General features: G+C 40.4%; 1 protein-coding gene across 2 annotated transcripts in view; it reads left to right on the forward strand.

The window, feature by feature from the left end:
* Window positions 1-19,136, forward strand: part of LOC148141886 (phosphatidylinositol-3,5-bisphosphate 3-phosphatase MTMR4-like) — a 186,230-nt gene that overhangs the window by 26,245 nt on the left and 140,849 nt on the right. The window contains exon 1 of one of the 2 annotated variants that reach the window (XM_087977443.1): window positions 13,306-14,284. The exons of the other annotated variant lie outside the window; for it this stretch is intronic. The gene's annotated coding sequence lies outside the window, so the exon portion shown is untranslated. Of the gene's footprint in view, window positions 1-13,305; window positions 14,285-19,136 lie in introns of those variants that run through there. 2 annotated transcript variants of the gene reach the window in all.

The following is a 19,136-nucleotide window of genomic DNA, read 5'->3' on the forward strand; positions in this document are numbered from 1 at the left end:
GCTATGTGAATTGTACCTGTAGATCATAAGTTTCATTATTACAATAAAGCCTGAGGAATTTAGTGATGTCTTGAAGAGATACAGATCAGCTGTTGGCTCACATTTTTGTTTAAAGTCTTCTGTATAATTATTGCATTCTGCCCCCTAAAAGCACTCAAACCCCAGTGTTTGTTTTGTATAGTAAAGCAGGGCTTTTAACCATCTAGGTTTTACTTTTTGGAACTGTCTGCAGGATTCTTCGTCATATTCCTTTAATTTCCCCTCCTTTGAACTTAAGCTGAAATAACTATGTTTAATCACCTTGCCTGATTTATTCATGACAATAAAACACAGCTGCACATGCTGGAAATCTGAAACAATAACAGCCAATGCTGGAAAAACTCAAGAGGTATGGCAGCATCTGTAGAAAGAGTTAACCTTTTAAGTCCAGTGACCCTTCGTCAGAACTGAAAGCAGCTGGGAAAAGGTGGAGGGAGTGGAGTTGGTGAAGGAATGAATAGAATACATGGAGACAGTGTCTGGAGATTAGTGATAAGCTGAGAGAGCGATGCAAGTATGAATGGTTGAAAATATGTTGGCTGTATTGGGAACAACCCATATGAAACAGGATTTTGTGTTGTGGGGGTGGGTAATAAACATTTGAGTAAGGTCTTCACATTCTGAAATTGTTAAACTCCATGTTCAGTCCTGAAGGCTGTAAGGTAGCTAGGCAGAAGTTGAAGTATTGTTCATCCAGTTTTGAGCTTTGCTGGATTACTGCAGCAAGTCTGAGACAGAAATGTTGATGTGGGTGCAAAGTCTTGTATGAAGTGACAGACAACTGGAAGCTCAGTCATTCTTACAGACAGTATAGGTGTATCACAAAGCAGTCACTCAGTCTGCCTTTTGTCTCCCCAGTGTACAGGAGACCACATTGTGAACAGCGATTATAGAATACTAGATTGAATGAAGTGCAGATAAATTGTTGCTTCCACTGGAAGGTGTATCTGGGGCCTTGGATAGTGACGGTTATGGGAAATGGCCAAGCGTTATATCTGTTGCGATTGCAAGGGAAGAGGATTTGGGGAGGAGTTGTGAGTAGCGGAAGCGTGCGCAGGGTGGTTAAGGAGGGAATGGTTCCTGCATAATTCTGATTTAAGGAGGGGAGTGGAATCTATGGTAATGGAAATAGAAATAGCATGTGATATTTTACAGGCAGAGGCTGGTGGGTTAGAAAGTGAGGACTGGGCCAATTCTATCATTGTGGAAGGGCGGGGAAGGGGTGAAGGCCGAATTATGAGAAATAGGTTAGATGCAACTGATGACCTTGTCAACCATGATGGGCAATTCTCGGTTGAAAAAAGAAGTGGACTGTTCAGAGGTCCTTCTTGCAGAAGTTGGCATTGGCAGAACAGATGTGACAGAGATGGAGAAATTGGAAGAATGGGATCGAAACCTTTAGGAAGCAGACAATGAGAATGTATAATTAAGTGAACTGTGGATCTAGGTGATTGTATTGGAAATCAGTGATCAATCTGTTTGTGGAAATGGAAACCAAGATGTGGCAAGAAGGAAGGTGACTAAGATGGAATGGTGTTCGTGGTGTATGGAGATACAAAAAATTTATCTCTTATATTTGGAAACTCTGGCAATCCAGCCATAAATTGAATTGCCATTTGAATTAGTGTGCCTTTTGTAATTAACAATAAAGCAATAGCATAAAAGATGCAGAGACTTCATAGAAGAGTAGAATCGTAGGCTCTCTACCATGCAGAATGAGGCTATTTGGCCCTTTTGAATCTTCAGTGATCATCTGAAGAGCATCCCACTCAGCCCTGTAACCCTGCTTGGCTAACCACCTAACCTGCACATCCCTGGACACTGCAGACAATTTTTTTGGCATGGCCAATCCACCTAACCTTGCACATATTTGGACTGTGGGAAGAAACTGGACCTCCCGGAAGAAACCCATGCGGGCATGGTTGCCCAAGGCTGGAATCAAACCCAGGTCCATGGTGCTGTGGGGCTAACCATTGTGCCACTCACTTAAATTATTTACGAAGGGCATTATTTGATCGCCACAAGTTGTGACTAACTAATTTGCTTGAGTTTTTTTTCATAGAATTCTTACAATACAGATAGAGACTGGTTCATTGAGTCGGCACTGACCCTCTGAAGAGCATCCTGCCCAGGATTCCCATTCCCCCTCACCCTATCCCCATAATCCCACATTTAACATGGCTTACCCAATTAGCCTGTACAACCCTGGACACTTCAGGGCACCAAACCTGCACATTTTTGGACTGAGTAAACAAGAGCACTTGGAGGAGCTCCATGCAGACAATCACCTTGGCTGGAATCAAATCTGGGACCCTGGCATTGTGGGACAGCTGTGCTAACCATTATGCTGTCCTAATTTATTAATTGTTTTCGTTCTTTTAGATGGCATTCCTGAATGCTAATTTCATTATTTTAAAATCTTTATAGTATCTGCCTTAGCTCAGTGATAGCAATCTCCTTTCTTGAACCAGGAAATCATTGTTCAAGTCCTTCTCCAGAAATCTCTACATTTAATCTCACGTAGGAGCTCAGGGCAGATCTGTCGAGCACCGCACTGCTGGAAGTTCTTTCTTTCAGGTAAGATGTGAAACTAAAAGCCAAAAGAATTGTGGATGCTGTGAATCAGAAGCAAGAACAGAAATTGCTGGAAAAGCTTAGCAGACCTGGCATTGTCTGTGGGGAGAAATCAGAGTAAACATTTAACTAAGTTAAACTTTGTTCTGAGGTGAACGTAAAAAATCCATCTTGACACTAAATTAGGAAAGACTGGTGAGGTCTAACTTCCTGATCAATTTCTGTTTATCACTCTCACCACCAAAACGTTATCTGATCATTTACATCTTTGTGGGATGTAAGTTGATTGCTGTATTTGCCATCATAATCTAACAAAAAAGTACCTAATGGGCTGTGAAGTAATTTGAGAAGACTAGAAAACATAAACTGTTGATATCGTTTTTCTGACGCAGGTCATCTTGAATAGCATGGAACTGCTGAATGATAAGCTTTTGCTTCTTGGAAACTAATTCAATGTTTGGCATGTAAGATTGAAACCAGAATTGTGGCATGCACTAATCTATATATTAGTTCATTAGTTACATCTTTGCTGTCCTTGGTTATCCACAAATAAATGGAAGAAATGCCACTTGTCGTACTGAGAACTTGTTTGAGATATTTGAAATAAAACACCCCACTGATCCAAGTTAAAGCAACAATAAAAGTAAAACTTGTTAATTGCACAGTCTATAATGACAAATTTACTTTCTTTAAAGTCTGGTTGTAGTGTGCTATTAAATTTTAGGCTCACATTGCCATTCTGAGATGATGGGATTTTTCTGTTGTGTGCATCACAATGTAACATACAGATTTGGTTATGATGATGGGGAGCCAATGCTCTGGTGGTATTCTCACTTGAACGATCAATCCAGAATCTCAGCAGATGTTCTGCGGTGCCTGGTTTCAGATCCTGCCACAGCAGATGGTGGAATTTGAATTTAATGTTAAAAAATATGTGGATTTAAGAATCTACTGATAACAGTGAAAGCATGGTTGATTGTCAAAGAAACCCATCTAGTCGACTCATGTCCTTCAGGGAAGGAAATATGCCATCCTCACCTAGTCTGGCCTACACTTGTGACTCCAGATCTATGGCAATGTGGTTAACTTCAACTGCCCTCTGGGCACTTAGGTATGGATAATAATTGGTGGTCGAACCAGTGGCACCAGTATCCTGTGAACAAATTTTAAAATTCTGTGACATAAGTATATTCAAGGTTGCAGTAGACTTTCAATCACTTAGGGAACTAAGGTTACAGGAAAAAGGCAGGATGAAGAAGTTGAGGGTTATCAGATAAGCCGTGATCTTATTGAATGGTGGAGAAGACTTGATGGGATATATGGCCTACTTCTTCTCCTTTGTCTTATCATCTTAGAACAATTTATTTGCAGATTAAATTCTGTAGTTGAGAAATGAAAGCTGATGATAGCGGTGATATTAGACATTATAATATATGCTGTCCAACTCTTTTGCTGTTCAAATCCAATGTGGATGAATTTGACGATTAATTTAAACTACAACAGCAGCTTTTTATAAAAAAATGTAAATAGGTTTTTTTTGAGATTAATTAATTTGAAACTTTTGAAGCTCCCCCTCTTCTAAATCAAGCAGAAAGTTGGTATCAAAGTTCCTCATTCTGGCACTTATTTGTGGCAGGGGAAAATGTACCAGGCTATGGCTCTTTTCCCCAAATTCAGCAGTATTCAAGTGAAAAGTATCAGTTGGCACACAATTCATGAGTATAGTGTGAGTACTGAGAGAAATTCTATATATGAGCAATAGTTTGGAAAATATTCAAAGAGCACAGGTAACTGGATATTAGTACTTGCTGGTTCATCTTGCTTTTTGGTCCTGTGTTTTATTTGAAACAAAATTCTCCTGAACATTGAGCTACATTTTAGAATTAATTTTACAGAGTAAATATAGACTGGTTCTTGCAGCATAACGTATATAATATAAGAGGAGAACTCGACCTATGGAGTCTGCTCCACCATTTGATTATGACTGATATGTTTCTCAACTCCATTCCCCCCCCCCCCCACCGTCTCCCTCTAACCTTTGATCCCCTTGACAATCAAGAGCTTATCTATCTCTCTCTCTTAAATGCACTCAATGACTTGGCCTCTACAGCCCTCTGTGGCAGTGAGTTCCACGGATTTGCACACGCTCTGGCTGAAGAAATTACCCCTCCTCTCAATTCTAAGAGGTTATCCCTTTGCTCTGAAGCTATGCCCTTACGACCTAACCTCTCCTACTACAGATATATTCCTACTAGTCTGTTCTATCAGGCTTCTCAGTTGGAGAAACTTTTATAAATTTCAATTAAATTCCCCTCATTCTTCTAAACTGCATTGATGTAGACCCAACAGTTCTTGATATGACAAGCCCTTTATCCCCAGGATCATTACTGTAAACCTTCTCCGCAACCTCTCCAAAGCCAGCGTGTATTTCCTGCCGCTGCTGATAAGGGGCACAAATGAGTCTGACCAAAGCCTTGTAAGGCCTTGGCAGTATTTGAGTCTTCTCAGTGTGAAACATTGCATTTGCCTTCCTAACTGCTAACTAAGCATGGAAGTTAACCTTAGAGAATTGTGAACTAGGACTCCCAACTCCCTTTGGTGCTTCAGATTTCTGAAGTGTTTCCCCATTTAGAAAATAGTCTCTGCACTTCTGTAGGAAGAATAGAAGCAAAATCTCACACTTTGCCAAGTTGTATTCCATCTGCCACTTCTTTGTTCCACTCTCCTAGCCTGTCCTTTTGCAGCCTCCCCACTGCCTTAACATTACCTGTCATAGAATCATGGAATCCCCACAATATGGAAAAAAGTCTGTACCAACCCTCCGAAGAGCATCCCATACTGCCTACCCTTTCCTCATAACGCCACATTTATTGTGGCTAATCCACCTAGCCGTGTACATCCCTGGCCATTATGGACAATTTAGCATGGCCGATCCACCTAACCTACACATCTTTGGACGACTATTGCTGCTTGACCATTTTCCCTGCTGGGTTCCCCTTCTAAAGTAGACAGGCAGGAAGCTGGAAGAACACAGCATCAGGGGGTGAAGAAGTCAACTTTTCAGGTGTCCCCTTCTTCATGACTGGGGGTGGGTAGGTGTGGGAGCTGCAGATAAATGGGGAAGTGGGGTGGGAGTGGTGGAGTGGGGATAGGTGATGACGTAGAGAGTACGACCTGATTGGTCTATGGGAAGGATGGATCCAGGATGGGGAAGGGCTGGGAAGGGAGTCAGGGGGTAGGGAGGAAGGTTATTTGAAATTGGAGAACTCAGTGAGTCCTCTGGGCTGTAGGGTGCCCAGGTGTAAGATAAAGTTTGTTCCTCTAATAGGCACTGTGATTTGTTTTGACAATGGAGGAGGCAAAGGATGGTCATGACGGAAAGAGAATGGTTGGAGGAATTGAAATGGACGGTGACTTGGAAGGTCTGGTTGGTCCCTGCGGACCCAGCTGTGAGGCTCAGTGAGCCGTTCCCTAAGTTTATGTTCCCTAAGTCTCCCCGATGTTGAGAAGATCACATTGGGAGCACCTTCTAACCAACTCAGGCCAGCTCCTCCGTTATATCTTTGCAGTTACCTTTACTCAATTATAATACTTTATCTCTGGTTCAAGCTTCTCCCTCTCAAATTGCGGTGTGAATTGTCATATTATGGTCGCTGCCCTCTCTGGGTTCCTTTACCTTAAGATACCTCAACAAGTCTGCCTCAGTAAACATTACCAAATCCAGAATTGCCTGTTCACTGGTAGGCACCATCGCAAACTGCTTACAAAGAACCCCATCTCATATATATTGCACAAAATGGGTCCGTTACCATTAGTTCATGTATGTATTGAAGAAACCCCCATAATTATCTTAATAGTGCCTTTCTTTCATGCCTTTTTTATCTCCTTATCATCCAGGCTACTGTTGTGATCTAGACATTTAACTTGATTTCTTACTAGCAAGGCAACCCTCTCCCCTTTGCGCCCAGCAGCCTGTTCTTTCAGTAGGGCATCTATCTTGGGTATTGAGAGCGTTGATCCCCTTGCAGCTGCATCTCTGATGCCCAACTTTGTAGCTGCCAATTTCAATCTGTGCTACAAATGCATTTACCTTGTTTCGTATATTGTGCGCATTTAAGCACAACATCTTCAGTCCTGTATTAATCAAATTCCCTCTCATAGTTGTCCCCTTATTTGCTGTGCCTGAAGTTAGATTCCTGACCCTTTTTCCCTACAGAGTAGAAGAAATCTACCCCAGACAATAAACTTTGAGCAAAGCTACTCCTGTAGCACGTTTCTACTTGAAAGTCATTTCAACCACACACTGCTTAATTGGCAGGTTTTGCAATTTTACTTTTGTCACAAATATTTGTGCTGTACTCAATGCAAATACAGCAGTTATACTTTAATAGTTACAGCGATTTTCCTTGTAATATTCACAGCAATTTTGCAGAAAAAAGTTTTGAGGTATCACAGTGACTCTCAACAACAGCAACATTCTTGTAGATTGTGCAATGCTGTCCAAGAACGTAGCACCACTCACTAAGATACACACTGTTCTGCGGTCTGAAGCATCTGCTGCACCTGCTAAACACTACCTATGGGTTGTGAATGCTGTCCAGTGGAAAGCATGCCTGACAATTTACAATCTTTATTTGAAGGACTTCTGTGAAAACAATGAGGCAGAGCAGGATGCTGAGTCATTGAATTTATTGAAGCTGGTTTATTTAGGTTTTTGATAGACAAGGGACTGAAAAGTTAGGGAGTGTGGACAGGAAAGTGATCAGACATGATCATAAATGTTCAGACCAGGCTCTAAGGCTGAATTGCCTATTCCTAAGCCGTACGTTTAAGGATTGGTATGGTGCCTGGTGCCGCAAAATGTTAGATGCAAACGTTTTGAAGGGAGAGTCAACAACTCTGCAAACATTAAGGGCTAATTGCCTTTTATATTATATTCTCTTATGCAGATAATTATTTTGAAAAGAGGGACTTTAGGGTTTTCATGTTGCAGTGGTAGTATATTCAGGTTCCCCTGTTCCACATGTATAACATATCTGAACAGACTTATTAGAAATACTGAGAAGGCACTGAATAGCCTTCTGAGTGCAAATGCTAAACTACAAAATAGAGTGTTGCATTAAAGTAATGGTCAAAAATGGTGTTGCTAACAGTTTTAAAAATTTAATGTTTTAAAACCAAATTCCATTTCATGCTATCTTTTAAACTTTTAAAATACTTAAATAATGTCCACAAAAAAAGGGCTTATGACTGAAACGTTGATTCTCCTCCTTGGATGCTGCCTGACCTGTGCTTTTCCAGCACCACACACTCGACAGTGTTCATATATGGCAAGTTTACTTTTTCACCAACATTTTGACATATTATGTTGCTTTATGCAACTTTGTTTTGGGTAAGAAGCATACTTCAACATCTTCAGTGGGGAAAAAAATTAAAACACTGTATTTAAAGATTTTTCAAGAATCAAAGCATTGGTAATATTTGTGTCTTGCAGCGTCTGTGCAAGAGAAAGAGTTGACGTTTAGAGTCCAATATGACTTTTCTTTGGAAGTGGAGTTCCAAAGAAATGTCATGTGGACTCAACGTTAACTTTTTTTTCTCTCCACTGTTTCTGACAGACATGTTGAGTTTCACCAGAATTTTGTTTTTATTTCAGCATCCACTGTGCTTTGCGTCTTGACTGTATTTTAAAAAGGCTTGTCGCATTGAAAATAACTTGATTGTAGGTGTTTTGAAGGTCTTTCTAATTATGTGTTGTATCAGTATCTGCCAATGCCAAGAATGGCCCCCACCTGTGCAGATGCTGCAGGTGATGTTACACCACTGCCTCATGGATTTCTGATTCAGAGAGGGGGGTGGCATTGAATGTTTAAAATTATTCACAGTTCCTGCAGAACAATACTCACTTTAATTTAGGTAACATTGTGACCCTCACAGCACCAATATTTTATGACCAGAATCAGTCAGGTTGGCTATGCTGTCCACCTAATGGAGCTGGAAATTATCTGTGTCTCTATGGATGGGGAAATGAGTTTGCACGTGTAGGCAAATGTGTCTTTGTGAAAGTGAGAATGTGTGTGTTTCTGTGGTGCCTGCAAGTATGTGTGGCAACCATTCCATCGAGAAAGACAAGGGCAGCAGATACTTGGTAACACCACCATCTGCAAGTTCCCCTCCAAACTCATCACCACCCTGAATTGGAAATATACTGCTATTCCTTCACTGTTGGATCAAAATCCTGAAATTCCCTCCCTACCGGCATTGTGGGTCAACCCACAGCAAGTGGACTGTGGTGATTCAAGAAGGCAGCTCACCACCACCTTCTCAAGGGCAAATAGGGATGGGCTATCAATGCTGACATGCCAGCAATGCCCAAGTCCCACAAATGAATATTTAAAAAAAAAGGGAGCTGAGAGCACGAAAAGATCGGCCATGATTTTATTGAATTGTGGGCCAGCTGGTATACTCCTCCTATTCCTTATGTTCTTATGTAACACTGTTTCTGTATGTATGTGATGTTTAGACCTAATGGCCCTTAAATGCCTGCATTTTATTGAACTGAAATGTATTACATTAAATTTACTATTGTTGAATTTCATTGACCTGTCACAATGCTATTGTAGTCTCCGTTCATCCTCTATTATTGGGCTTCCTAGCTGAATGTTATCCATATGTGGAGTTGAAATGCCCATCAGCCATGATTGAATGGCGGAATGGACTCGATGGGCCGAATGGCCTTACTTCCGCTCCTATGTCTTATGGTCTTATGTTTGGGTGTCATCTTGTTTCATTGAAGGGATCCCAGAGCAGAATCCTCTGAGGCATTGCTACAAACCTCAACCTCGCAGAATTGAACCTTTTTACTCCTTTTAATGATTGGATATTGGCTTAATCATCTAATTTGGAGAAAGTGAGGACAGCAGATGCTGGAGATCAGAGCTTAAAAATGTTACTGGAAAAGCGCAGCAGGTCAGGCAGCATCAAAGGAACAGGAGAATCGACGTTTCAGGCATAAGCCCTTCTTCCTGAAGAAGTGCTTATGCCCGAAACGTCGATTAATCATCTAATTGTAGACCCCTCTGGTACATCGTCAGAGTATTAGTGAAAATTTGAATATCGCATAAATCAAATCAATCCTCTTTCAAAGAATGAGTTTTAATATACGATCAGAAATTAGGCCATTCAGTCCATCGAATCTGCTCTGCCATTCAATAATGAATGATAGGTTTCTCAACCCTTCTTCTGCTTTCTCCTCGTCATCCTTGATTCCCCTTCATACTTGAGAACCTAACTATCTCAATCTTAAATATACTCAATGACCTGGCCTCCACAGCCTTCTGTGGCAATGAATTCCATAGATCCACCACTCTGGCTGAAGAAGTTTCTCCTTCTCTCCCTTCTAAAACATCATCCCTTTACTCTAAGGCTGTGCCTTATTCTCTCCTACCAATGAAAACATCTTCCCAACATTTACTCGTCCACACCATTAAGTATTCTGTATGTTTCAATTAGATCCCCCCCCCAATATCCTTCTAAACTCCATTGAGTATAGGCCCATAGTCCTCAACCGTTCCTCATATGTCAAGCTTTTCTTTCCTGGGTCCATTCTTGTGACCCTCCTCGGAACCCATTCCAGGGCCAGTACATCCTTCCTGAGATATGGGACCCAAAACTGCACATGATACTCCAAATGTGGTCTGACCAGAGCCTCAGAATGACTCTGAGAAGTACATCCCTCTGCTTTTATATTCAAGCTCTCTCAAAATAAATGTCATTGTTGCATTTGTCTTCCTAACTACTGACTCAACTTGCAAGTTTACCTTGAGAGAATCCTGGACTAGAACTCCCAAGCTCTTTTTACTTCACACTTGTGAATTTAGAAAGTAGTCAATTCTTTTATACTTGCAACCATGTCCTCATGATCTCTCACTCTCCCATGTTGTACTCCATCTGCCCACTCTCCTAACCTGTCCAAATCCTTCTGCAGCCCCTCCACATCCTCAGTCTACCTGTCCCTCTACCTATCCTTGTATCATGTGCAAACTTAGCCAGAATGCCTTCAGTTCCTGCATCTAGATAGAAAATGTATAAAGTGAAAAGTTTGAACCCAACACAGTGAGCCTTGTGAAATACCACTTGTCATCGTAAGCTATCCTACCAGAGAGCCAAACTTCTAACAATGCTAGCACCTTGCTATTCAGGTCAGCTCTGTCTACTTTTTGAAAATTAGTATTGGGTTAACTTCTTGAGTCTTCCGGTACATATACCATTTCAGTAGCATCCTAAAATATGTCTGGTCCTTCTATTCTTTCCACACCATCTTGATTGTTAGTTTATGATTCCTAATTTCTACGAAAATTTTAGTTTTCGCTTTTCCCATGACAGAACTTATCTGCTTCCAATATTCTTGTAAACCAGAAGCAGCGTCTGTCCGCTAACTCTAATTACTTGCTCTTTTATCCTTTCTTGGAGCTCAGTTGGCAATCAAACTTTTTTTCTAATATGTCGATAATATGCTTCTGATATGCTTTTAATATTTTTGAGATATATTCCTTAGCTTGCTTTTCCTGAAGAAACACTTTTCTTGACAGTTTAGTATGCTTGTTTTGAACCACTTGCATTTTTATTTGGTCAATTAAACATTGGTATACAGCGCTGATTGCACGTTCGCATTTAACACACCATTTTGATCTGGATTGTGTTATTTTTATAAGGAGAATGTGGCACTGCTTTTCCCCTTTAACCGGAAGATTATAAAAGAATGCAACTAATGTGTTAAATAATCAGGAATATTTGAATTGTGCAATGGAAAAGATAGATCCTAGTTGCTTTGGTTATAGCTTGGAATCCTTTAACTGCGGGTGACTATTTAGCACGGTGCTTTAATGTGCTGGATGACTTGAAACGCATAAAGGTGGATAAATCCCCAGGACTTGATCAGGTATACTCTAGGACTCTTTGGGAAGCTAATGAAGTGATTTCTGGGCCTCTTGCTGAGATGTTTGTATCATCGATAGTCACGGGTGAGGTGCTGGAAGACTGGAGGTTAGCCACTGTTTAAGAAAGCTGGTAAGGCCAAGCCAGAGAACTATAGACTAGTGAGCCTTACGTCGGTGGTGGGCAAGTTTTTGGAGGGAATCCTGAGGGACAGGATGTACGTGTATTTGGAAAGGCAAGGACTGATTAAGGATAATCAGCATCGCTTTGTGTGTGGGAAATCATGTCTAACAAACTTGATTGAGTCTTTTGAAGTAACAAAGAGGATTGATGAGGGCAGAGCAGTAGATGTGATCTGTATGGACTTCAGCAAGGCATTCGACAAGGTTCTCCATGGGAGACTGATTAGCAAGGTTAGATTTCTCGGAATACAGGGAAACTAGCCATTTGGATACAAAACTGGCTCAAAGGTGGTGGTCTGTGACCAGTGGAGTGCCTCCAGGATCGGTGCTACTTTTCATCATTTATTCAAATGATTTGGATGTGAACATAAGAGGTACAGTTAGTAAGTTTGCAGATGACACCAAAATTGGAGGTATAGTGGACAGCGAAGGTTACTTCAGATTACAACAGGATCTTGGCCAGATGGGCCAATGGGCTGAGAAGTGGAAGATGGAGTTTAATTCAAATAAATGTAAGGTGCTGCATTTTGGGAAAGCAAATCTTAGCAGGACTTATACACTTCATGGTAAGGTCCTAGGGAGCATTGCTGAACAAAGAGACGTCATGGTAGCACAGTGGTTAGCACTGCTGCCTCACAGCGCCAGAGACCCGAGTTCAATTCCCGCTTCAGGCAACTGTCTGTGTGGAGTTTGCACATTCTCCCCGTGTCTGCGTGGGTTTCCTCCGGGTGCTCCGGTTTCCTCCCACAGTCCAAAAATGTGCAGGTTAGGTGAATTGGTCATGCTAAATTGCCCGTAGTGTTAGGTGAAGGGGTAAATGTAGGGGAATGGGTCTGGGTGGGTTGCTCTTCAGAGGGTCGGTGTGGACTTGTTGGGCCGAAGGGCCTGTTTCCACACTAAGTAATCTAATCTAAAGAGACCTTGGAGTGCAGGTTCATAGCTCCTTGAAAGTGGAGTTGCAGGTAGATAGGATAGTGAAGAAGGTGTTTGGTATGCTTTCCTTTATCAGTCAGTATTGAGTACAGATGTTGGGAGGTCATGTTGAGGCTGTACAGGACATTGGTTAGGCTGCTGTTGGAATATTGCGTGCAATTCTGGTCTCCTTTCTATCGGAAAGATGTTGTGAAACTTGAAAGGATTCAGAAAAGATTTACAAGGATGTTGCCAGGGTTCGAGGATTTGAGCTCGAGGGAGAGGCTGAACAGGCTGGGGCTATTTTCCCTGGACCATCAGAGGCTGAGGGGTGACCTTATAGAGGTTTACAAAATTATGAGGGGCATGGATAGGATAAATAGACAAAGTCTTTTCCCGGGGGAGTCCAGAACTAGAGGGCATAAGTTTAGGGTGAGAGGGGAAAGATATAAAAGAGACTTAAGGGGCAACTTTTTCACGCAGAGGGTGGTACGTGTATGGAATGAGCTGCCAGAGGGAGTGGTGGATGCTAGTCTGATTGCAACATTTAAACGGCATTTGGATGGGTATATGAATAGGAAAGGTTTGGAGGGATATGGGTCAGGTGCTGGCAGGTGGGGCTAGATTGGGTTGGGATATCTGGTCGCATGGACGAGTTGGACCGAAGGGTCATTTTCCGTGCTGTACATCTCTATGACGAGATGAAGAATAGATGACTGCAATTGCCTTTTTGCCATGTGTCTGTAATTTCTAATACAAAAGTAAAAGCAAGTACTGGAAAACGATGTTGGAAACCTGAAATTAAAGTAGGTCTTGCAAATGTGTGGGAAGATTTTCAGATCGATCAGTTTTCTTCAAAACTGGAAGAAGTTGAGTTGTTACAAAGTACATTTCCACGGCTGGGATCCAAGTGCGCAACGCCAAGATTTAAACTCCAACTTTTTATTTATGGTGCCGCTTTCATCGAACATTTGATAGTGTACTGTCCAATGCAATTGGAAAGGAGACGATTGTGTTTGACTGGAATTTCGTACAAGTAGTAAACAGTTTACGTTTCGATGTGCATGAGGTTTGTACGCACTATACTTTCCCTCTTGGCCACCATGTGGTTGCCTGGATTACTTGTATAGGGATTGGCAGCAGGCGCGGCCTCCCCACGGTACTTCGCAAATCTATTATTCTCTGATGTTTCCGTAACCAATAAAGTTGCGTTTTTATTTTGATCCCATCTTCTGATAAGGTGGGTTGTGCTTGAAAGTTGTAAAGTCTCTGAAGCTTGCAAAGTTGTGTTCACTTTACAAAAAAAAGTGCCGCAACATACAGATACTTAAAGTATCCAGAGTATCTCCGAAAATAGGACGAAAGCCTCTGCGGTTTGCGAGAAAATTGTATCTTGTTACAGATGTTATGGGGCCTGTACCTCTTTTCCAATTGTTCAACACATTCCTATTAAGTTGGCCACGTCTTTCACGTTCTGGCTGTGTCTATGGAACACGTTGTACTCTAATCGGGGAGCTGACACGTCTTGCAGTTCCAAGCTACGCCTTCCCACATTTGTGGGATGGGCAAGTGCAGTGAAAACGTTTAAGAAAGTCGCACTGTGAGGTTAAACTGCAACCAGTACTCAAACTGACTGTTCGGTGAGTAATAAAAAGAAGAATGGATGCTATGTTTACTTTACAATTAATGTAAAATACAAGTCTGCGTTTTATATTTGCACGACCTAAGTCTGCGATTGTTTTGCAATCAGAAGTGAAAGCATAGAAAGCATTTCCATTTCGATATTTGTTCATTTCCAGGACTGACCGAAATACTTGCAGTGCATACCCGATGGTTTGTGATCTCTTATAATTGGTTCAGACAGAATATATTCACCTCTATTAATTCATTGTGGAACGTTGTACCTTTCACAAATTTGGATTATGCAAGAAGACATTTTAAATAAAGTGAAACTGACTTCAACATAAAGGTGTCCGTACATATAGGTCCTCCTGGTGGCCGCCGCAGTGCTTCAGTTTTATTGCACGTAAAGAGAATGGTAGTTTGTCTTAAAATGTTGCTTTACACAAATGATCTAAGTGACGTCAGCAAACTGGTGGGAAAAGCGGACTTGGATTGAAAGTCTTTGATACAAATACCGCAATAAATCTAAAAATCGTTGAAGCGCATCGTTTGGTTCTAACTAGGACTGATACCCGTACCGTATGACTAAGTTCTGAAATGAGCAGCAGTTGCACGTCCATTTTGCTGAACTGTCACATCTGCAAATCCCGACTCGTTAACCGAGCCCTTGCCCAATTTACAGATAAAGGGATTCCCCACTGCGTTGGTCTGACTCTAATTTGTGCAAAGTGAATTAGTGGTGATACAAATATATATATATATTTAATCATGTGTGTGTACATTGAGAGATTTAGGTAATTTGCCGCTGACCTATAGTGTCCAAAGAGCAACATAAAAGCTATTTAATTAGGCACCAGGAAAGTCAAGATCAACAACCTGCAATCATGCCTAGATGTCCTACAAATGATAACATGGGAGATCTGCTAATTTCTTCAGAAGCAAATTAGTTGTACAGATTTCAGATGACCTTGTGGATTCTGTCTGAAAAGCACAGATTGGAAATTTATAATGTGTGTTTGTTAATTGGTGAATATGCTCTATGTTATTGGCTTCAGTTGTGTGATTTTTCCTTATTCATCCTTTCATGTTTCAAATTGTTGATCTTTGGCAATGCAGTTAAATTTTGAAATTTTCTTTAAAATAAAGTAACAAACTTAACAGTACAAATGATCTAGAGCACTCAATCCACTTTGGCAAGCTTGACAGATCATGTAGCTCTTGTGCTCCCAGAGTTCACGTACTGCTGGTGCAGTTCGTTCAACTAATTATTCAACCCAGGACACTCCAGTGGTAGAAGATTATGTCAAGGAAAGAGATTGTATGAAATGGTCATTGATATCGCATGATTGTTTCAAATTAAGTGTCTGAACCTTTTGCTTTAGATGTCTTCACCGTCGGTACAAGTTGATTCAGACTTTTTTCTATCACTGTAGTGTATCACCACAAAAAAAGTGTTAATGTGTAAGTTTCCTTTGACTTATGTTTGACCACTTAACAATAACAAGACCAAATATCTCAAAGACATTTGTCACCTTGAACTTACAGTTTTCAGGCCCAGTTGGTGCTGATATTGTTTGTGAACTCTTGGTAGATGCTTAGAAGTTGTCAAGAGATTTGGGTAGTCTGTCCAAAGCCTTTGTTTCTTTTTGCTGCATGTGCAATGCAATGGAATAGTTAGTGACTTCATTTTGTAATGGCGAATGTTTGTTTCTTCTGGTACGCAATTGTGTATGATACTGTGGGATTATGCTATTTTACAAGTAGCACACATTTCCATTCTTTGACATCAAGCAGTGCACCAAATTATTGGTGTTCCATTGTCCTGAACATTAAATGTGTCAAATGGACCAATTCAAGACTGAGATATGAATTCCTGATTTGTCCATTTGGAAAGAAAAGAAATTTCTTGAAGATCTGTGGATTTACACAGAAGCACAAATTTCCTGGTTTGACTGGGAAAGTCCAACCACACCATTGAATCTCATTGCTTGGTTATTTTGCACACTCTACAAAGCACCCAGCTGTGTTTAAGCATTCTTAATGTTGATTTTTCTACCTTAATTGTTATATTTCCTCAACTATTTCATAAAGCAAGCCAGTTGCTTAAAATTATTAAAAATCAATTTTAGGTATTTTAGTATGTCCACTATAAATAACTTGAAATAATATACTTGAAAAGAATTAATAAAGAGTTTACGTTTTTGATCAAGACCTTTTTCTTTAAAAAAAATAAAATGACTTAACAATTCGAATCACCCTTACTGCCCTTTTGTTTACGCTGAGATTAATCCATGTTTTCTGCATACACTTGAAAGCTTATTTGGCTAGTTTGAGGTACAGTGACCAAAGTTGAACTCAGCACTTTTTAGGGTGCAGTCATAGTAACACGAATTGAAGAGTTCAAAATTAACAGATGCTAATCTAACTCAAATGCAGTAGTGCCCATTCCAGCAGGGAATCTGTTTCATTGCTTGGGCATGATATTGCATGAAGTATGTCAAATCTCATCTGTTGAAATTTCTGTCTTTATATGTGAGTGATATGTTTCTTTTTGAGTAGGTGGGAAACTAGCCTTGGAGTACTGGTGCTAATAAATAGATGTACAGAGGAACCTCGATTTATCCAAATGACACGGGCAGGGAATATTTTGTTCGGATAATCGAATGCCGGATGACACTGTTTAGCCATTGGGACCTTGCGATCTTGTTCGGATAATCAAATGCCGGGTAATCGCGGTTCTTCTGTAGAGGAAAATGTCATTAGGCCTCCTTTTGGATCATTCATGCAAAAAGATAGTATCGTTCATATTACACAAATGAACTGTTTCATGAGTGATTTAATAGATTATGGCTTAATTATGTGGAAGTTCATTCCAAGTATTGTTCACTATTTATGTGGTGAATTTAATGAATTCTACCCTGAATTCAAATTTTATTGTTGGTTTGAAATTTAGTCTCTTAATTCAAATTGATATAGGAATACTGAGTAGACAATTAAGCCTTGGGGACCTGTTCTTGCAATCAGTGAGATCCATAAATACCTGCTTGAAAACTCTGAAGTAGCATTCTTGATTTACTGCTCTACCACTTGCTTTCTTATATTAGATTAGTGAATTCCTTTGAGTGAAATTTCTGAGTTTCTCTAGTCTTTGGGATCAATATTTTGCCTTGTTCAAGGCTTACTTGCACAGATTGAATATCTTCCTTATGTTACTGACCTGAACTAAATCTGTAGCTTGAAATGCAGCTTGAGCAGCACACATCAAGTTTAGTTTTTTTTTGTCTCTGTAGTTCAGATTTGATTGCTCATTACTGTTGTATAGTGATTCAGCTTGTTGAGCATTTGGTCTGCTGAAATAACCTATTTGGTTGTAACTATTTCCATTGTTGATTTTAACATTATTTGTGAACTATGTGACCTGTTATTTTGATTTGCATTGTAAAATTTATCATTGAAAATATAAATGTTCAGTGCTGTTAAAGGGGATTGCATTCATAGTCAGAAAATGTTTGTAGTGTACTGCTGATTGAAATTACAGGTCACAAACTGAATTCAGTAGAAATGAAGACCAACTTCTGTGTAATCAGTATAATTTTAAGTTTCACTAACCTCTGTTTCATGTTGGTCTGTCAATTCATATTCTCATGCTTTTTTCACACCTCTTCACATGAGTGATCTACTGTAAAAGAATTTGCCTATATATTGTGCCATTCATAAGAGTCATAGAGATGTACAGCACAGAAACAGACCCTCCGGTTCAACTCATCCATGCCAATCGGGTATTCTAAATTAATCTAGTCTCGTTTGCCAACATTAGACCCATACCCCTTTAAACCCTTCCTATTCATATACAATTAATTGTAATTATAGCACCCTCCACTACTTCCTCTGGCAGCTCATTCCATACACTCACTACCCTCTGCTTGAAAAAGTTGCTCCTTCAGTCCCTTTTAAATTTTTGCCCTCAAAACCTTCGCCCTCTATTCTGAATTCCCTCACGCAGGGAAAAGACTGTGTCTGCTTACCCTATCCATGTCCCTCATGATTTTATAAACCTTTAAAAGATCACCCCTTGGCCTCCAGTATTCCAGGGAAAGCAGCTCCAGGTTATTCAGCCTCTCCTTATAGGCTCAAACCCTCTAAACCTGGCAACATCTTTGTAAATCTTTTCCAAACCTTTTCAAGTTTCACAGCATCCTTCCGATAGGAGGGCGACCAAATTGCATGCAGGATTCCTTAAATGACATAACCAATATCCTGTGTAGCTGCAACATGACCTCCCAACTCCTATACTCACTGCTCTGACCAATAAAGGAAAGCATACCCAACACCACCTTCACTAATCGGTCTCTCTGCGAGCACACCATAACCTGTCCTAAGATGCAACGTGGCCAACTACTTTTAAATGCGCAGTTTTTAAACAAACTTGGTGGACAGTTTGTACGTGGAGAGCTCTGAAGTTTTAGTGAGATAAGTGATGTTGACTTATTTAAAGATAATGTTTTATAAGGGAAGAATTGAAGAACTGGGACAATTTATTAAGCAAAGTCAAAAGGAATTTTATGCTGTTTCAGCTCGGAACTAGGAAAAAAGAAATCAACTAAAGCTCACATTTCTGAGTATTGTTTCTGGAAATGTGTACTTTGGGTGGGGAAAGACTGGCATAGCTGTAAGGGACAAATAGTCATACAGCCCACTGATTTTGCATGCCCAAACCAAAATTGGTTACTTATATTAGGTGTAGAAGACCACTGGCATCTAGGAAAGTGTGTGCAGACATGGCTAGATGCTTTCAGGCGATGTGAAAAAAGGGTAGCAAGTTATCTCAGTGATATAAAAGAGAAACATGTTTGTTCTGTGAACTTTGGC

Source organism: Chiloscyllium plagiosum, unplaced genomic scaffold (genome assembly GCF_037043375.1).
Source record: "Chiloscyllium plagiosum isolate Xiang-an unplaced genomic scaffold, Cpla_swu_hap1 HiC_scaffold_31, whole genome shotgun sequence".
NCBI classification, from domain to species: domain Eukaryota; kingdom Metazoa; phylum Chordata; class Chondrichthyes; order Orectolobiformes; family Hemiscylliidae; genus Chiloscyllium; species Chiloscyllium plagiosum.